We start from the raw sequence: 16,375 nt of genomic DNA, 5'->3' as shown, positions 1-16,375 counted from the left end.
TCTTCGGGGCATTCAGTAGTTATTTTTCTCATTTATTGATTGTAGAATTGTTTGTTTCATCCTTTTTTTTTATTTGGCTATGTCTGAGCAGGTGGGCTGTGTGTTCTTTGTTGTTTGCTCGTCTGTGGGCATGATACTTTTCACTTCCTTCTTCAATTAGCAGGGTCAGTCGCTCAGATATGGTACAGGAGGGCAGGTCTAGCTGAAGAGGAGTTGCTGTGATGAGTTGTTTGTTGCACTTACTACAGCCACCAGGGTGGGTCGGTTATCATTGCAGGGCAAGTTCTGGTAAGCCGTGCCTGTGCTGCTTGGTGGTGTGATGTTAAACGCATGGTGCAGGTAGGCAGGATGGAGGGGGGAGATTGTGATGTGTGGAGCTAAGATGGATATGGGAGAGAGGAGAGAAGAACAGGAGTCAAAAACATATAAACAAAGAAAAAAGAGTGCCGGGGAGCTTGCTGTTGGAGTGGAGAGATGAGAGACTATGAAATAGATTAAAACAAAAAGGGGAAGAAGACAAAAAAAGAAAAGAAAAGAATGAAGAAATAAAAATTAGGAAGAAAAAAGAAAAGGAAAGCTCCCAGGGATCCCACCACTGTGGCTATGAGGTGTGGGGAAGTTGTTCCCAGGTGTTGAAGTACAGCCTGGCTAGAAGACATAGAGGTGTCACTCAGTGCCAGGTATTTAGGGGACAGGAAGAGAAGGAAGGTATAAAGAGATGAGAAACTGAGTAATGAAGAAGACAAAAAGGGAAAAAGAGGGAAAAAAACAAAACGAATTAAAAAAAAAGGAACAAGAAACCCCCCCCCAAAAAACAGAAAAAAAAAACCCAAAAAAAAAAAGAAATGCTCTCAGGGATTCCTCTGCACATCTGTGCAAGCTGAGGGGGTAGGTCCCAAGCCACGCAGCACTGTCCGGCCAGAAGGGGCTCCCAACACAAGAAAAGAAAAAGAAAACAAACAATTCAAAACAAGCAAACAAAAAAAAGTCCTGGGATCCCACCAGCGTGACAGCATGGACCGGGAAGCAGTTCCACACTGCAGCAGAGCACCACAGCCCCTCAGGAAGAAGCAAAGATTGTGCACGGAGCCAGGTATTTGAGCGAAAGGAGGGGGAGGTGGTGAGAGGTAAGGAAGAAATCAAAAGAAGCGGAAAAAAGCAACACCAGCAGCCAACAAATGGCTCTCAGGGAGTCGGCCAGTGCAGGTGGGTGGAATCCAAGCAGCTGGTACTTCCCAGCCAAGAGACTTTGGCTGCAGAAGCAGAGGAGGCCGAGTGGGGTGAAGAAGGGTGGGGGTGGGAAAGCATATATCACCAGTTAACGGTTGTTCTGTCTCCTGCTGGAAGCTCCATGAGGTTGCTTTTTCGTACCCCCTATTTGCTGGTCTCTGATAGGAGTCCAAGATGGCGGATCCGTGCTGCGTTAGCTGATAGGGGACCTCTGCGTGTATGTTTCCTCACTCTCTGTTCTCTGTCAGTTTCTTATTCCATTTGGCATTTGGCTGAGTTCTTTATCTCTTTATTTGATGTTTAGGGTTTCAGGATTGCTGTTTTCTCTTTTTGGCTTAGTTTTTCAGATCTTTGCTGTGGAGGGACAGCGTGGTGCTTCTGCCTAGAGCACCGTGTTGCCAAAAGTCTCGATGAATCGCTTTTTTGGTGGCCTTTCTTGCCATGTTCTTGTACTCACTTGGGTGGGACTGTGCAAATAAGGTAATTGTGGCCCACCAAAGGGATTGGACAGTTTTGCCATCCCACTATGCTTAAAACGAGCCATCCCAGAGGAGGGAAAAAGAGGATTTCACCACCATCAAGGAAGAAGGGCATACTTTTAGAAGTGTGCACACCTTTGGACCCAGAAAGGAGCACACTTTTGGACCCAGGATCCCTGTGCTTAGAAGCTCCTGGAGCCAGGAGACCGAGAGAGAGAGCTGTAACACTAAAGACTTCGAGGAGCAGTGGCAGAGAAACGGCAGAAGGAGAGACCTGCAGGAGACAGTGCAGTGGGTTTCCTGGCCCACGGAGTGAGAAAGCTGAGTGCCTTCGGGCAGGAGGCTTGCTAGAGGAGTAGGGGTCCCCACGCACTTGGTGAAACTAGGTTTGCCGACCCACGAAACTAGAGCTGAATACATTCGGGTCGAGGCTGACTGGCAGAGTGGGGTGCCTCTGGGCTCTTATAACCAAAAACTAAACCCGTTGCCATCAAGTCTGACTCACAGTGACCCTACAGGACAGAGTAGAACTAACCCATAGAGTTTTCAAGTGGTACCTGGTGGATTTGAACTGCCAACCTTTTGGTTAGCAGCCGTAGCACTTAACCTCTATGCCACCAAGAGCTTTATAACACTGGCCCAGGCAGGGCAGAGGCCAAGGATCCAAAAGGACTTTGTAACACTTTCCTGAGCAAGGCAGAGGATAAGGGGCCAAAAGAGCTTTGTAACACTTGCCCAGGCAGGGCAGAGGCCGAGGGGCCAGAGAGAGGCATGTCTGCGAGCCTTGCTGAGAAGAGGCTGTCCTGATGGAAGAACTGTATCTTAAGTGTTCCTGAACCTGTTACTTCCCTAATAAACTCCCTGATTGTGAGTGCGGTCTGTGAGTTCTCTGTGGCCATTGCAATGAATTATCTAACCCAGCAGAGAAGTAGAGAGTGTCATGGGAGCAATGGTTGGTGTCAGTATTGGTAAAGATGGGGAAGAGAAGAGGCATGTCTGACTTCTGCCTCATAGGAATCAGCCTTGAGCTGTTGATCTTGATTCTCCTTCCCCCTTGTGAAGTTAGAAGAGGTCAAATGCTGTCCCCATGCCGTTTTTACACCAACACTGCGCACCACAAGGGCTTCATGAACCTGACATGCAGCCTCAAGGACAGGGGATGTGGGCTTGGAGCCTCAAGACAGAGCTACAGAGCAGTGGGCAAAGGATCCAGAATGAACTCTTCTGTGTCATGCTGCCCTGCTTTCCACCTCAGAATGGGGTCAGGTGCTCCCATGGAGGCTCAGATAGGATCCCAAGGCACCACGCTAAGACTACTTTTTATCACTCAGGCCGAGTGGTAAGAGTAGGTCTGAGAATGGAGTCAGGTAGGGTGTTCTGCTTTGTTGTGGGTGCCTAGTTGGTTGAGGGTTCCGCGCTTGGTCTTGGAGATCAGTATGGGGACTGACATTCCACTTAGGCCTAGGATTTAGGTTCTTGCCTGGAATAAAGCAATTTAAGTCCCTAGGCTGGAATATAGCTCCAGCGAAATTTGTAGCAACAAGCCAGCCCCTTAGGTACAGCAAGGGCCCTAGCAATACATGCCTGGGACCTCCCCTTAGAATGTATGGCAGGTCACACTGAGGCCTGGAGATCATGCTGAGATGGAATGTTTGGCGGATGTGAGGGAGGCTGGGGATCAAATCCAGGCTTGGTCGGGAGAGGCGAGGGGTAGGGATCAGATTAAGGTGCAGTGTATTTGGGGGAAGGGGGGGTTCACGTAAGTTCGGGGTGGTCATGGCTAACAAGCAACTGCCTCACTGGAGGGCTGACATCATCCAAAAAAGCTGCACCCAAGGACAGGCTGCAGTGCAGGTGCTGCCATCTTGCTTGTCATTTAGCGCCCAAAGGATGCTGAACCATGAATAGCAGAGCTGTGGAGAGTGTTGAAGGAGCACTGGTGGCACAGTTGGTTAAGCACTCGGCTGGTAACCAAAGGTCAGAGGTTTGAACCCACCAGCCACTCCGAGGGAGAAAGATGTGGCACTCTGCTTCTGTAAGGATTTACAGCCTTGGAAACCGTATTGGGCAGTTTTACTCTGTTGTATACCATCGCTATGAGTCGGAATCAACTGGATGGCAATGGGTTTGGTTTGGTTTTGGTGGTGTGTGCTTATTTTGGTTGAAGGCACGCCTCTACAACTTCAAAATCCTCAGTGAGCATGCCAGAAGTATCAGCCTCCTACATGGGAGCCTACTGGGGATTAGGTCTGTTGTGCCAGGCTTAAGAACATGGTTAATTTAATAATATCTCAATGTCAGTCCATACTTTTAGAGGGAAGAGCTTTTATACCAATATGGGAAAACAAGAAGCTATAAATGTGGAGATATACATTTAACTATATTAAAATGTCTGCATTTGGTAAGGCGAAAAATATGTGAAAAAAGTCAACAGGGAAAGGTTAGATTGAAAACATAAAAGTGTCTTAAACACAAATGCCAGATAAAAGGTTAATGCCTATAATAAGCCTACAAATGGAATGCAGAAAGACACAGATCCCACTAGGGAAGTGTGAAAAGCATGTGATAGTCAGTTCATACCAGAGTATATCTAAATAAGAATACAGTCCCTTCTCAGAACTTGACATGTGTCAATTTATTTAGTGCTCAAAAGAACTCTATCAGATAGTTGCTATTATTATCCCAACTTTACACGTGAGGAAACTGAGGCCCACTTATTGCTACACACTTTCTCTATGGGGAGTAGGTTCAGGGAGCTCCTTACCCTACCATCCTGGAAATGGAACTCTTCATATAGATATTTCATTGACCCAGCTCCACTAATTGAAAAGACCATCCTTTCCCCATTGCATTATACTGTCACCTTTATCATAAATCAGGTAACTATATATATGTCTGTTTTTGGACTCTCCATTCTGTTCCACTGGTCTACCTGTTTATCCTTGCATTTATGCCACACTGTTTTAGATACTGAGGCTTTATAACAAGCCTTGAAATCAGGTAGCGTTTAGTCCTTCAATCTTGTTTTTCTTCTTTTTCTCCTCCTCTGAGACTGTGACTTTCCACATGGTGTTTTTTACCATATACAATTAAAAAAGTTTTTTTTATATATTTGAATATATCAGTATTTCCCCTTATAGCTTCTAGATTTTGAGTCACTATTAGTAAAGTTTTCCCCACTTCCAGGTTAAAAAGGAATTCATCACCTTCTCTTCGTGTGTGTGTGGTTTTATTTTATACATTTAGATCTTTGATCCATATGGAATTTATCCTAATGTACAGTGTGAGAAGTGAGTCTGGTTTAATTTTCTTTTCAATTTGGCAATCTTGTTGTTCTAATACCATTTATTAACTATGCCCACCTTTTTGCCACTGATTTGACATGACAGCTCTACAATACTAAATTTCTCTTATGTACTTGGATCTGTTTCTGGATTTTCTGTTTAATTTCACTGGTCTGTAAATTCTGAAAAATCAGCTCTTGAAAACCCTGTGGAGCACAGTTGTACTCTGACACACATGGGGTCACCATGAGTCAGAAGTGACTTGACAGCAACTGGTTAAAAACAAAAACTGGTCTGTCAGTGCCACATTTTAATTTAGAGGCTTTATAATATATTTTAATATCTGGAAAGGCTAGTTTCTCCTCATAGTTTTTCTTTTTCAGGGTTTCCTGTCTACTCTTGCTTGTATATTCTTTCACATTAACTTTATAATCAAATTGTCTAGCTCCAGAAAAAAATATGATAATATTATTATTGGGATCATCTTAAATTTAAAATTAACCCAAAGAGAATGAAATCTTTATGGTGTTAGTCTTTCCATCTGTACTTCCATTTGTTCAAGTCTAGTTGTATGTTTTTCAGGAGTGTTTTGTAGTTTTCCTGTTAAACCTATGCCTAAGATTTTATTGTTGCTGTATATGGAGTTTTCTTTTCCATTCTATCTTCTATCTGGTTTTGTCTCTCTGTATGAAAGTTACTGGGTTTTGTATGTTAATTTTTTATTCTGCTGCTTTACTAAATTCTCTTTTTATAGTAGTAGTGTTTTTTCCATTGATTCTGGGTTTTTTTCCCCCAGATGTGATGATATAAACAGCCCTGGTGGCGCAGTGGTTAAAGCGCTTGGTTGCTAACCAAAAGGTCGGTGGTTTGAACCCACCAGCAGCTCCGGTGGAGAAAGATGTGGTAATCTGGTTCTGCAAAGATTACAGCCTTGGAAACCATATGGAGCAGTTATACTCTGTCCTATAGGATTGCTATGAGTCAGAATCGACTTGATGGCAGTGGGTTTTTTCGGTTTGTGATGATATAATCATTTTATTTGTAAGTAGATTTACTTTTACCTCTTCCTTTCCAATTCTTATGCCTCTGATCTCTTTTTCTTGTCTAATTGCACTAACCAACTTCCTTAACAAAATGTTAAACAGAAGAGATAGTAGTCCTTACCTGCTGGCCTTGGGCTGTGTAAACACACACACACACAGACACACACACACACATACATATATATATAATCATGTTCAGGAAGAACACATCAATTCCTATTTTATTAATTGATTTTATCATGAACAAGACCTGCATTTTATCAAATGCTTCTACGTAGATGATTGTTTTCGTTTCCTAGGGCTGCCTTAACAAAATACCACAAAGTAGGGGCTTTAAAGAACAGAAATTTATTTTCTCCCAGTTCTGGAGGCTGGAAGTCCAAATTCAGGGCATCAGCAGAGCTATATTCTCTCTCTGTTGGATCTAGGAAAATATCCTTCCTTGCCTCTTCCACCTTCTAGTAGCTGCTGGCAATCCTTGGTGTTCCTTTGCTGCTTGTAGATAGATCTTCACATGGTGTCTCTCTTCCCACTGTGCCTGTGACTCTGTTTCTGTGTCTGTTCTCCTCTTTTATAAGACACCATTCAGAAGGGGTTAGGATTAGGACCCACTCTACTCTGGTATGACCTTGTTTAACTTAACTGATAACAAAAGAAAAACTCTGTTTCCAAACAAGGTCACATTCACAGGTACAGGTGTTAGGACTTCAGCATATATTTCTGGGGGCCAAAATTCAGTCTATAACAATGATCATATAATTTTTTTCTCCTCAAATCTATTAAAATTATGAATTATGTCATTGAATTTCCTAACTAAAAAAAATCTTGCATTCCTGGAATAAACTTCATTTTGGTACGTGGGGATTGGTCAGTTTTGCTGCTTTGACATTTTTGAACTTTATGGGGCCCTAAAGGCCTACCTGTGAGTTCCCCTGCTCTTACCTGATATGCACCCTCACCCCGCTGGTTCCTCTATCGTGTGGACCAGCTGCACTCCCCCTGGTCCTCAACCTACTGGGTTTCACTTCCTTGCCAGCCTGAAAAATTATTCAAACAAGCCAATCACATCCTCTTGCAAAAACCAGGGGAGCAATTCATTCTCTTGTTACTACAAAGCCCACCTCTTACAGCCCCTTCTGGTTCATTCTGCCCTCAAGTGCAACCCCCATGTGGCCCTGCATGGCGTAGAGTGTCCTCCAACCCTGGGCTATGAGTATATGTGCCTAATAAACTGCTGCCAACCTCATCTGTCCAGAGTCAGGTGTTCTGTGTTTGGCCATTCCCAGAACTCTAGGGTGGGACCAATGGGGTGAAGAGGAGGCAGACAAAACAGAATCCCAAAGAAATAGTAATCATCATTACCTAACCTCTCATCCATTGAAATGAAAATGTAGAGCTTCATTGTGATCAATCATCTTCAAGTATGTATCAAACTGAAAAACATGAGGTCGTAATATTTTTATTTCTGTGGCTATGATCTTACATAGAAATTTTTTGTTGTCACATAATAGTGCCTGGAGAAAGACAACCCATGTCTGCATTCTTTTGCTCACTCTAGCCTTGTTAATAGAAGTTTAGTACTTTTGCATATTTTAGGTAAACATGCTTCTATAAAATCTGCCACTGTCACAAAGGCAGCAGGAGACCTCAGAAGACTGTTGGATTCTAATATTGAACCAGGTCCTCAGGGTCAATTTCCACATCCATTTACATTTGTCAGCAAATGGTAAGTTAAGCTAAAGATGATGTGGTATTTATTATTATTATTTGTGGTATTCATTTTAATGTTTATCAAAGTAAAAGATGAACAGGGTTAAAAGTTAAATGCTGTCCACTTTTTGAATAAACTCTATTGGTAGTTACTCTAAATTACTAATTAATGTTTATACTACTATTTCTCCTCATCCTTCTTTTACTTTTTAAATTGAGGTAAAACATACTATAGTAAAGCTCACAAATCTCAAGTATATAGCTCAATGATTTTTTTCATACATATACACTTGTGTAGCTATATCTAGATCAAGATACAAAACATTTCCAGAACCTCAGAAGCCTCTCTCATGCCCTTTACCAGTTAGTACCCACCCCATAAACATAACCACTATTCCGACCTCTATCACCCTAGATTATTTTTTCCTGTCTTGGCACTTCATATATATCGAATCATATAGTATGTAATCTTTTTGTCTGGCTCAATACAATGTGAAATTCATCTATGTTGTTGTGTGTAGCACTAGTTCATTCTTCTCACTGTGTAAGTATTGCATTGGGTTAATATACTGTGATTTATTAATCCATTACCCAATTGATGGGCATTTGTGTTATTTCCAGTTTTTGGCTGTTATGAATAGTATTGCTAGGAGCAATGTAGTACATGTCTTTTGGTGAACACTTGTACCCATTTCTGTTGAGTACATAACTAGGAATGAAATGTCTGGGTCAAAGGGTAGGCATATATTCACCAGCAGCATATGAGAGACCTAGCTGTTTCACATTCTTGCTAATATCTGGTATTGTCAGTCCTTTTCATTTTAATCATTCTGGCTGGTGGGAAGTTCTTGATCCATCATTTAAAAATATTATATTTATATATCTATATATTATATGTATTCTGTATTTTACTATATTATCTATTAACTTCCTGCCATGACATAATTATGCCTATGTAATGTTACTCAGCCACTACATGCTTGTCAGTTTGTCCTACTGTGGTGGCTTATGTGTTGCTGTGATACTGGAAGTTTTGCCGCTGGTATTTCAAATACCAGCAGGGTCACCCATGGTGGACAAGTTTCAGCTGAGCTTCCAGACTAAGACAGATTAGGAAGAAGGACCTGGTAGTCTACTTCTGAAAAAGTTAGCCAGTGAAAACCTTATGAATAGCAGCAGAACACTGTCTAATATAGTGTCGGAAGATGAGCCCTTCAGGTTGGAAGGCACTCAAAATACGACTGGAGAAGAGCTGCCTTGTCCAAGTAGAGTCAACCGTAATGATGTGGATGGAGTCAAGCTTTTGGAACCTTCACTTGCTGGTGTGGCACGACTCAAAATGAGAAGAAACAGCTGCAAACATCCATTAATAATTGGAACGTGGAATGTATGAAGTATGAATCCAGGAAGTCGTCAAAAATGAAATGGAACACGTAAAGATCAATATCCTAGGCATTAGTGAGCTGAAATGGACTGGTATTGGCCATTTTGAATCGGACAATCATATAGTCTACTATGCCGTGAATGACAAGTTGAAGAGGAATGGCGTTGTGTTCATTGTCAAAAAGAACATTGCAAGATCTATTCTGAAGTACAGCGCTGTCAGTGATAGGATAATATCCACACGCCTACAAGGAAGACCAGTTAATACCACTATTATTCAAATTTATGCACCAACCACTTAGGCCAAAGATGAAGAAATTGAAGATTTTTAACAATTTCTGAAGTCTGAAACTGATCAAACATGCAATCAAGATGCATTGATAATTACTGGCGATGGGAATGTGAAAGTTGGAAATAAAGAAGAAATGGAGATCGTGTGATAGAATTTTGCAAGACCAACCACTTCTTCATTGCAAATACCTTTTTTCAACAACACAAACGGCGACTATACACATGGACCTCACCAGGTGGACAACACAGGAATCAAACCGACTACATCTGTGGAAAGACAGGATGGAAAAGCTCATTATCATCAGTCAGAATAAGGCCTGGGGCCGACTGTGGAACAGACCATCAATTGCTCATATGCAAGTTCAAGTTGAAGTTGAAGAAAATTAAAACAAGTTCACGAGAGCCAAAGTATGACCTTGAGTATATCCCACCTGAATTTAGAGACCATCTGAAGAATAGATTTGACCCACTGAACACTAATGACTGAAGACCAGATGAGCTGTGGAATGACATCAAGGACATCATACATGAAGAAAGCAAGAGGTCTTTAAAAAGACAGAAAAGAAAGAAAAGACCAAAATGGATGTCAGAAGAGGCCCTGAAACTTGCTCTTTGAACATAGAGTAGCTAAAGCAAAAGGAAGAAATAATGAAGTAAAAGAGTTGAACAGAAGATTGCAAAGGGCGGCTTGAGAAGACAAAGTAAAGTATTATAATGAAATGTGCAAAGTCCTAGAGATAGAAAACCAAAAGGGAAGAACGTACTCAGCATTTCTCAAGCTGAAAAAACAAGAAAAAATTCAAGCCTTGAGTTGCAATATTGAAGGCTTCTACAGGAAAAATATTAAATGACTCAGGAAACAGCAAAAGAAGATGGAAGGAATACACAGTCACTGTACCAAAAACAATTGGTCGACCTTCAACCATTTCAGGAGGTAGCATATGATCAAGAACCAATGGTACTGAAGGAAGAGGTCCAAGCTGCACTGAAGGCACTGGTGAAAAACAAGGCTCCAGGAATTGACGGAATACAAATTGAAAGTTTCAACAAACAGATGCACTGAAAGTGCTCACTCGTCTATGTCAAGAAATTTGGAAGACAGCTACCTTGCCAACCAACTGGAAGAGATCCATATTTGTACCCATTCCCAAGAAAAGTGATCCAACAGAATGTGGACATTATCTAACAATAACAATATCACACACAAGTAAAATTTTGCTGAAGATCATTCAAAAGCAATTGCAGCAGTACATCGACACGGAAGTGCTAGAAATTCAAACTGGATTTCAGAAGAGGATGAGAAACGAGGGATGTCATTGCTGATGTCAGATAGATCATGGCTGAAAGCAGGAAATATCAGAAATATGTTTACCTGTGTTTTATTGACTATGCAAAGGCATTAGACTGTGTGGATCATAACAAATTATGGATAACATTGTGAAGAATGGGAATTCCAGAACACTTAATTGTGCTCATGAGGAATCTGTACATAGACCAAGAAGCAGTTGTTCGAACAGAACAAGGGGATACTGCATGGTTTAAAGTAAAGAAAGGTGTGAATCAAAGTTGTGTCCTTTCACCATACTTATTCAATCTGTATGCTGAGCAAACAATCTGAGAAGGCAGACTATATGAAGAAGAATGAGGCATCAGGATTGGTGGAAGACTCATTAACAACCTGCGATATGCAGATGAAAGTGAAGAGGACTTGAAGCACTTACTGATGAAGATCAAAGACTACAGCCTTCAGTATGGATTATACCTAGACACACACACACACACACACACACACACACACAAAACACCTCACAACTGGACCAATAAGCAACATCATGATGAATGGAGAAAAGATTGAAGTTGTCAAGGATTTCATTTTACTTGGATCCACAATTAATGCCCATGGAAGCAGCAGTCAAGAAATCAAACGATGCATTGCACCAGGCAAATCTGTTGCAAAAGACCTTTTTAAAGTGTTAATAAGCAAAGATGCCACTTCAAGGACTATGGTGCTGACCCAAGCCATGGTGTTTTTAATTGATATGCATGTGCAAGCTGGACAATGAATAAGGAACACTGAAGAAGAATTGGTGCCTTTGAATTATGGTGTTAGCGAAGAATACTGAATATACCATGGACTGCCAGAGGAACGAAAATATCTGTCTTGGAAGAAGTACAGCCGAATGCTCTTTAGATGTGAGGATGGTGAAACTTTGTCTCAATTACTTTGGACGTGTTCTCAGGAGGGACCAGTCCTTGGAGAAGGACACAATGCTTGGTAAAGTAGAGGGTCAGCAAAAAAGAGGAAGACCCTCACATGAGATGGATTGACACAGTGGCTGCAACAATGGGTTCAAACATAGCAACGATTGTGAGGATGGCACAGGATCGGGCAGTGTCTCGTTCTGTTGTACATAGGATCACTATGAGTCAGAACTGACTCAACGGCACCTGATAACATTTGTCATCCATATATCCTTTCAGGTGAGGTGTCTGTTCATTTCTTTTGACCATTTTTAAATTGAGTTGTTTGTTTTCTTATTGTTGAGTTTTAAGAATTCTTTGTATATTTTGGATACAAGTCGTTTATCAGATAGGGGTTTTGTAAACATCTTCTCCCGTTCTGTGGCTTGTCTTTTATTCTCTTAACAGTGTCTTTTGCAGAGCAAAATTTTTTAATTTTAATAAAGTTCAACTTAATTTTTTCTTTCATTGATCATGCTTTTGTTGTATCTACAAACTCATTACCAAACCCAAGGTCATCTAGATTTTCTCCTATTTTTTCTTCTGGAAGTTTTATATTTTGTATTTAAGTCTATGACCATTCTTGTAAAAAGTGTAAGTTTTGTGTCTAGGTTCATGTTTGTCCATTTATTCCAGCACCCATCTTTTTTTACTGTTTTATTTTGGTAAAAAGATATATAATAAAATATTTGCCAATTCAACATTTTTTTACATGCACTATCCAATGACATTGGATACAACCCTGATGCATACCTTTTCTGATTTTAAACCACTCAGTATCCCCTTGTTCTATTCAAACAACTGCCTCTTGGTCTGTGTACAGGTTTTGCATGAGCACAATTAAGTGTTCTGGAATTCTCATTCTTCACAACGTTATCCATAATTTGTTACGATCCACACAGTTGAATGCCTTTGCACAGAATGACAAACTGACAGACGAGTGATGGAGATGGCAAACAGACATATGAAAAGATGCTCAACATCATTTGTCATTAAAAAACCAAAACCAAACCCATTGCCATCAGGTTGATTCCAACTCATGTCAACTCTGTGGGTTACAGAGTAGAATTGCACCATGGGGTTTATCTTGGCTGTAATCTTTACAGAAGCAGATCACCAGGTCTTTCTTCCATGGCACTGCTAGGTGGGTTTGAACTGCTAACCTTTAGGTTAGTAGTCAAGTGCAAACCTTTTGTACCAGAACAATGAGATATCACTACACACCTATTAACCAGTTATTGTTGAGTTGACTCTGACTCATGGTGACCCCATGTTTGTCAGAGTAGAACTGTGCTCCATAGGGTTTTCAATGGCTGACTGTTGAGAAGTAGACTGCCAGGTGCGGTGCAATGAATTACTTAATATGGCCCTCCTAGCCATAGTATTTGTAACTCTCATCAAATGACTGGATGGGACTATGCAAATGAGGTGCTTGTGGCCAACAAAAGGGATTGGATAGCTTGTTAATAATGTAAGTAAGGTGCATGGCACCCTTGTAGGGGTGAAACCAGGCAAATAAGGTGTATGGAACCCTAACAAGGGGATTGGTCAGTTTTTCCATCCTGCTAGGCTTAAAACGAGCAATCCCAGAGGTGGGAAGAGAGGACCTTACCACCACCAAGAAGGAAGATCCAGGAGTGGAGTGTGTCCTTTGGACCTGGGATCCCTGTGCTGAGAAGCTCCTGGCACCAGGAGACCGAGAGAGAGAGCTGGAACTACAAAGACAGCAAGAGGCGTGGCAGAGAAACGGTGGTAGCAGGGGCAGGTGACTGGCAGGAGACAGTGCTGTGGGCTTCCTGGCCCATGGAGTGAGAAAGCTGAGGGTCTTCTGGCAGAAGCTTGCTGGTGGAGTAGAGTGCCTCTGGGCACTTGATGGAGCTAAGTTTGCTGCCCACTCAGCTAGAGCTGAGTGCCTTTAGGCCAAGGCTTACTGACGAGTGGGATGCCTTGGGGCACTTATCGGCAGAGCTAAGACAGCTTTGTAAAACTTACCCTGAGCAAGGCAGAGGCCAAGGGGCTAGTGAGAGGCATGCCTGCGGGCATGGCTGAGAAGAGGTTGTTCTGATCTAAGAACTGTATCCTGAGCATTCCAGAATCTGAGTTGTATTCTGCTACTTCTCTAATAAATCCCCTGTGAGTATGGTCTGTGAGTTCTGTGTGGCCATTGCAACGAATTATCAAAGTAGAGAAGTAGAGAATGCCATGGGAGGGATGACTGGTGTCAGAATTGGTAAAAAGGATACGGGGTGGAGGCATGTCTGACCTTCGCCTCAAAGGAATCAGCCTTGGGCTGTTGATCTTGACTCTCCTTTGTGAAGTTAGAGGAGTCAGATGCTCCCCTGCCACACCATTTCTGTACCAGATGTGGTGAAATGAATTCCTTTATGTGACCTATTGCCTTGGTTCTTTGGAAAAACAGCTTGAGAGATTTTTTTCCCCTAAGCCCTGAGGCTTTTGCCCTAGTTTTCTACCCTAGAGAGTTTCTTACTTTTGTCCAGGTTGATTGAGATTTCCTGGGTAAGCTGAAAACAACTTGTAGTTTGACACTCTTTGTCTGGCCCTGGCTGCAGCCTGCCCTGTGACTGGTATGTATCTTGCAGGGTTAGGTCAATATACTATACTAATGAAGTGACTATAGCCTACTGTAAAATTGTAGAGGTAGTAGTATCAGTATACCTGTCTAACTTCAGGAGAGATAATGACCAGGATCAGCCCAAAGCTGATTCCCATGATGTGAGGTCAGACATACCTCTACTTTCCAACCTTTTTACCAATTCTGACACCAGCTGTCCCTCCCACGGCACTCTCCACTTCTCTTATGGGTTCGATAATCCATTGCAATGGCCACGCAGAACTCACAGACCACACTTCAATAGGTCCTTCAATAGATGAATGGATAAACAAGCTGTGGTACATTAATACAATGAAATATTATTCAGTGACGAAATGAAATGAATTATCAAGACACTGATGAATCTTAAACACGTATTGCTAAGTGAAAGGTTCCAGTCTGAAAAGGCTACCTATTGTATAATTCCAAATATATGGCATTTTGGAAGAGGCAAAACTATAGGCATAGAAAAAAAAATCAGTGGTTGCCAGGAGTTCTGGGGAAGGGGAGGAAGGATAGAATAGATGAAGCACAAAGGATTTTTTAGGTTAGTAAAACTATTCTGCATCATATTGTAATGGTGGATACATGACACTATGCATTTGTCAAAATCCACTGAACTTTATACAGCACAAACAGTGAATCTTAATGTATGCAAATTTAAAAACATCATTTAGGACATTGGTGGAATCCCAGAATAGAATGCAGAATGTAACAGAACAATCTAAATGCTTTACAAATGTACAGGCAGTCCCTGGGGTTACGAATGATATCCGTTCCTAACTGGGTCTTTAAGTCGAATTTGTAGGTAGGTCAGAACAGGTGCATACGGTTCCTATTTAGCCTTACTTTAGCGCAAGAAAAGGCTCGAAGGCTTTTCAATGATTTAAAAGCTGCATGTGCAACAAATGAAGGTGATTCTGATCAAGAATTTGTTGAGAATAGGGGTTGGTTCAATTGTTGCAAAGTGAGGGCAAATTTACATAATATTAAAGGGCAAGTATGAGTTGTCCGTAAGTTGGACGTTCATAACCCAGGGACTTACTGTGTTAAACAATCTCATTGAAGGGGTAGGGGTATGGTAAGGTATAGAGTGAAGTGACTTTGGAAATGGAGTTTGTAAAACTAAAGAAACTATACATAAACATTATACCATGGTTGATAGTTTTATCCCACAGGGGTATGGGTTAACAATTCTGATATTGTTATACATTTATACTGGAACTGAACAATGAAATAAATGGATGGAAGAAGGTAGGAGTAAGGTTTCTCACTGTTGGAGTGGGAGTTTACAGATAAGCAAGGGGAGGAAGCCAGAATAATCCATGTGATAATGGATTACAGTTGGAGACATAAGTATGAACTCATGTTTAGCTTACTATAGATATTTGTAGTATGTATGAACTATTTATAGATATTAGAAATATTTATAGATATCTAGAAATATACTTCTAGTTAGAAATATTTATAAAAATAATTACATAAATGTATATATGTATATATATATGGGTAAGTATATAGACATATATTTCCTTGCTCTGTCAGTTGGGAAGTTCTAGAAACACTAACACCCCAGTAGCAACAAGCACACCCAGGACATAGACCTTGGTTTCTAATAGCACTCTCCATTAAAAGGAACCAGGGTTCCTTGTAGTGCCAGAAAGTAAGGACGTGATAAATCAAACAAACAAACAAAAAACCTACAATGATGAAACAGAAAGAGTTCTCAGCCAAAACTGGAACAATTTGAGCAACAAAATACATAAAATAATATTGGATTATAATCCAGAGTATAAAATAAATATCCATGAATCCATATTGATATAAATAGATGATTGAATAAATTAATAAATGAGGGTGAAAAGACAAATCACCTGTACAAAAAAATTTTAAGTAATTTATGAAGATACTCTGCTCTCAAGGAGGTGGAGCATAACTCCCCACTTTTTAAGTGTAGGCTGCACATAATGACTTCCTTCCAAAGAGTACAGTATGGAAAGTGGAAAAAAGAGAGTAGCTTTACAGTGGACAAACCAGGCAAACACTACGTCAGCCAGGTAATCAAGATCAACTTCAACAGTGATAAGCCATGTTGATACTATG

This window comes from Trichechus manatus, unplaced genomic scaffold (genome assembly GCF_000243295.1).
Source record: "Trichechus manatus latirostris isolate Lorelei unplaced genomic scaffold, TriManLat1.0 scaffold00046, whole genome shotgun sequence".
NCBI classification, from domain to species: Eukaryota; Metazoa; Chordata; class Mammalia; order Sirenia; family Trichechidae; genus Trichechus; species Trichechus manatus.
Note: the sequence above shows the minus strand (reverse complement) of the source record.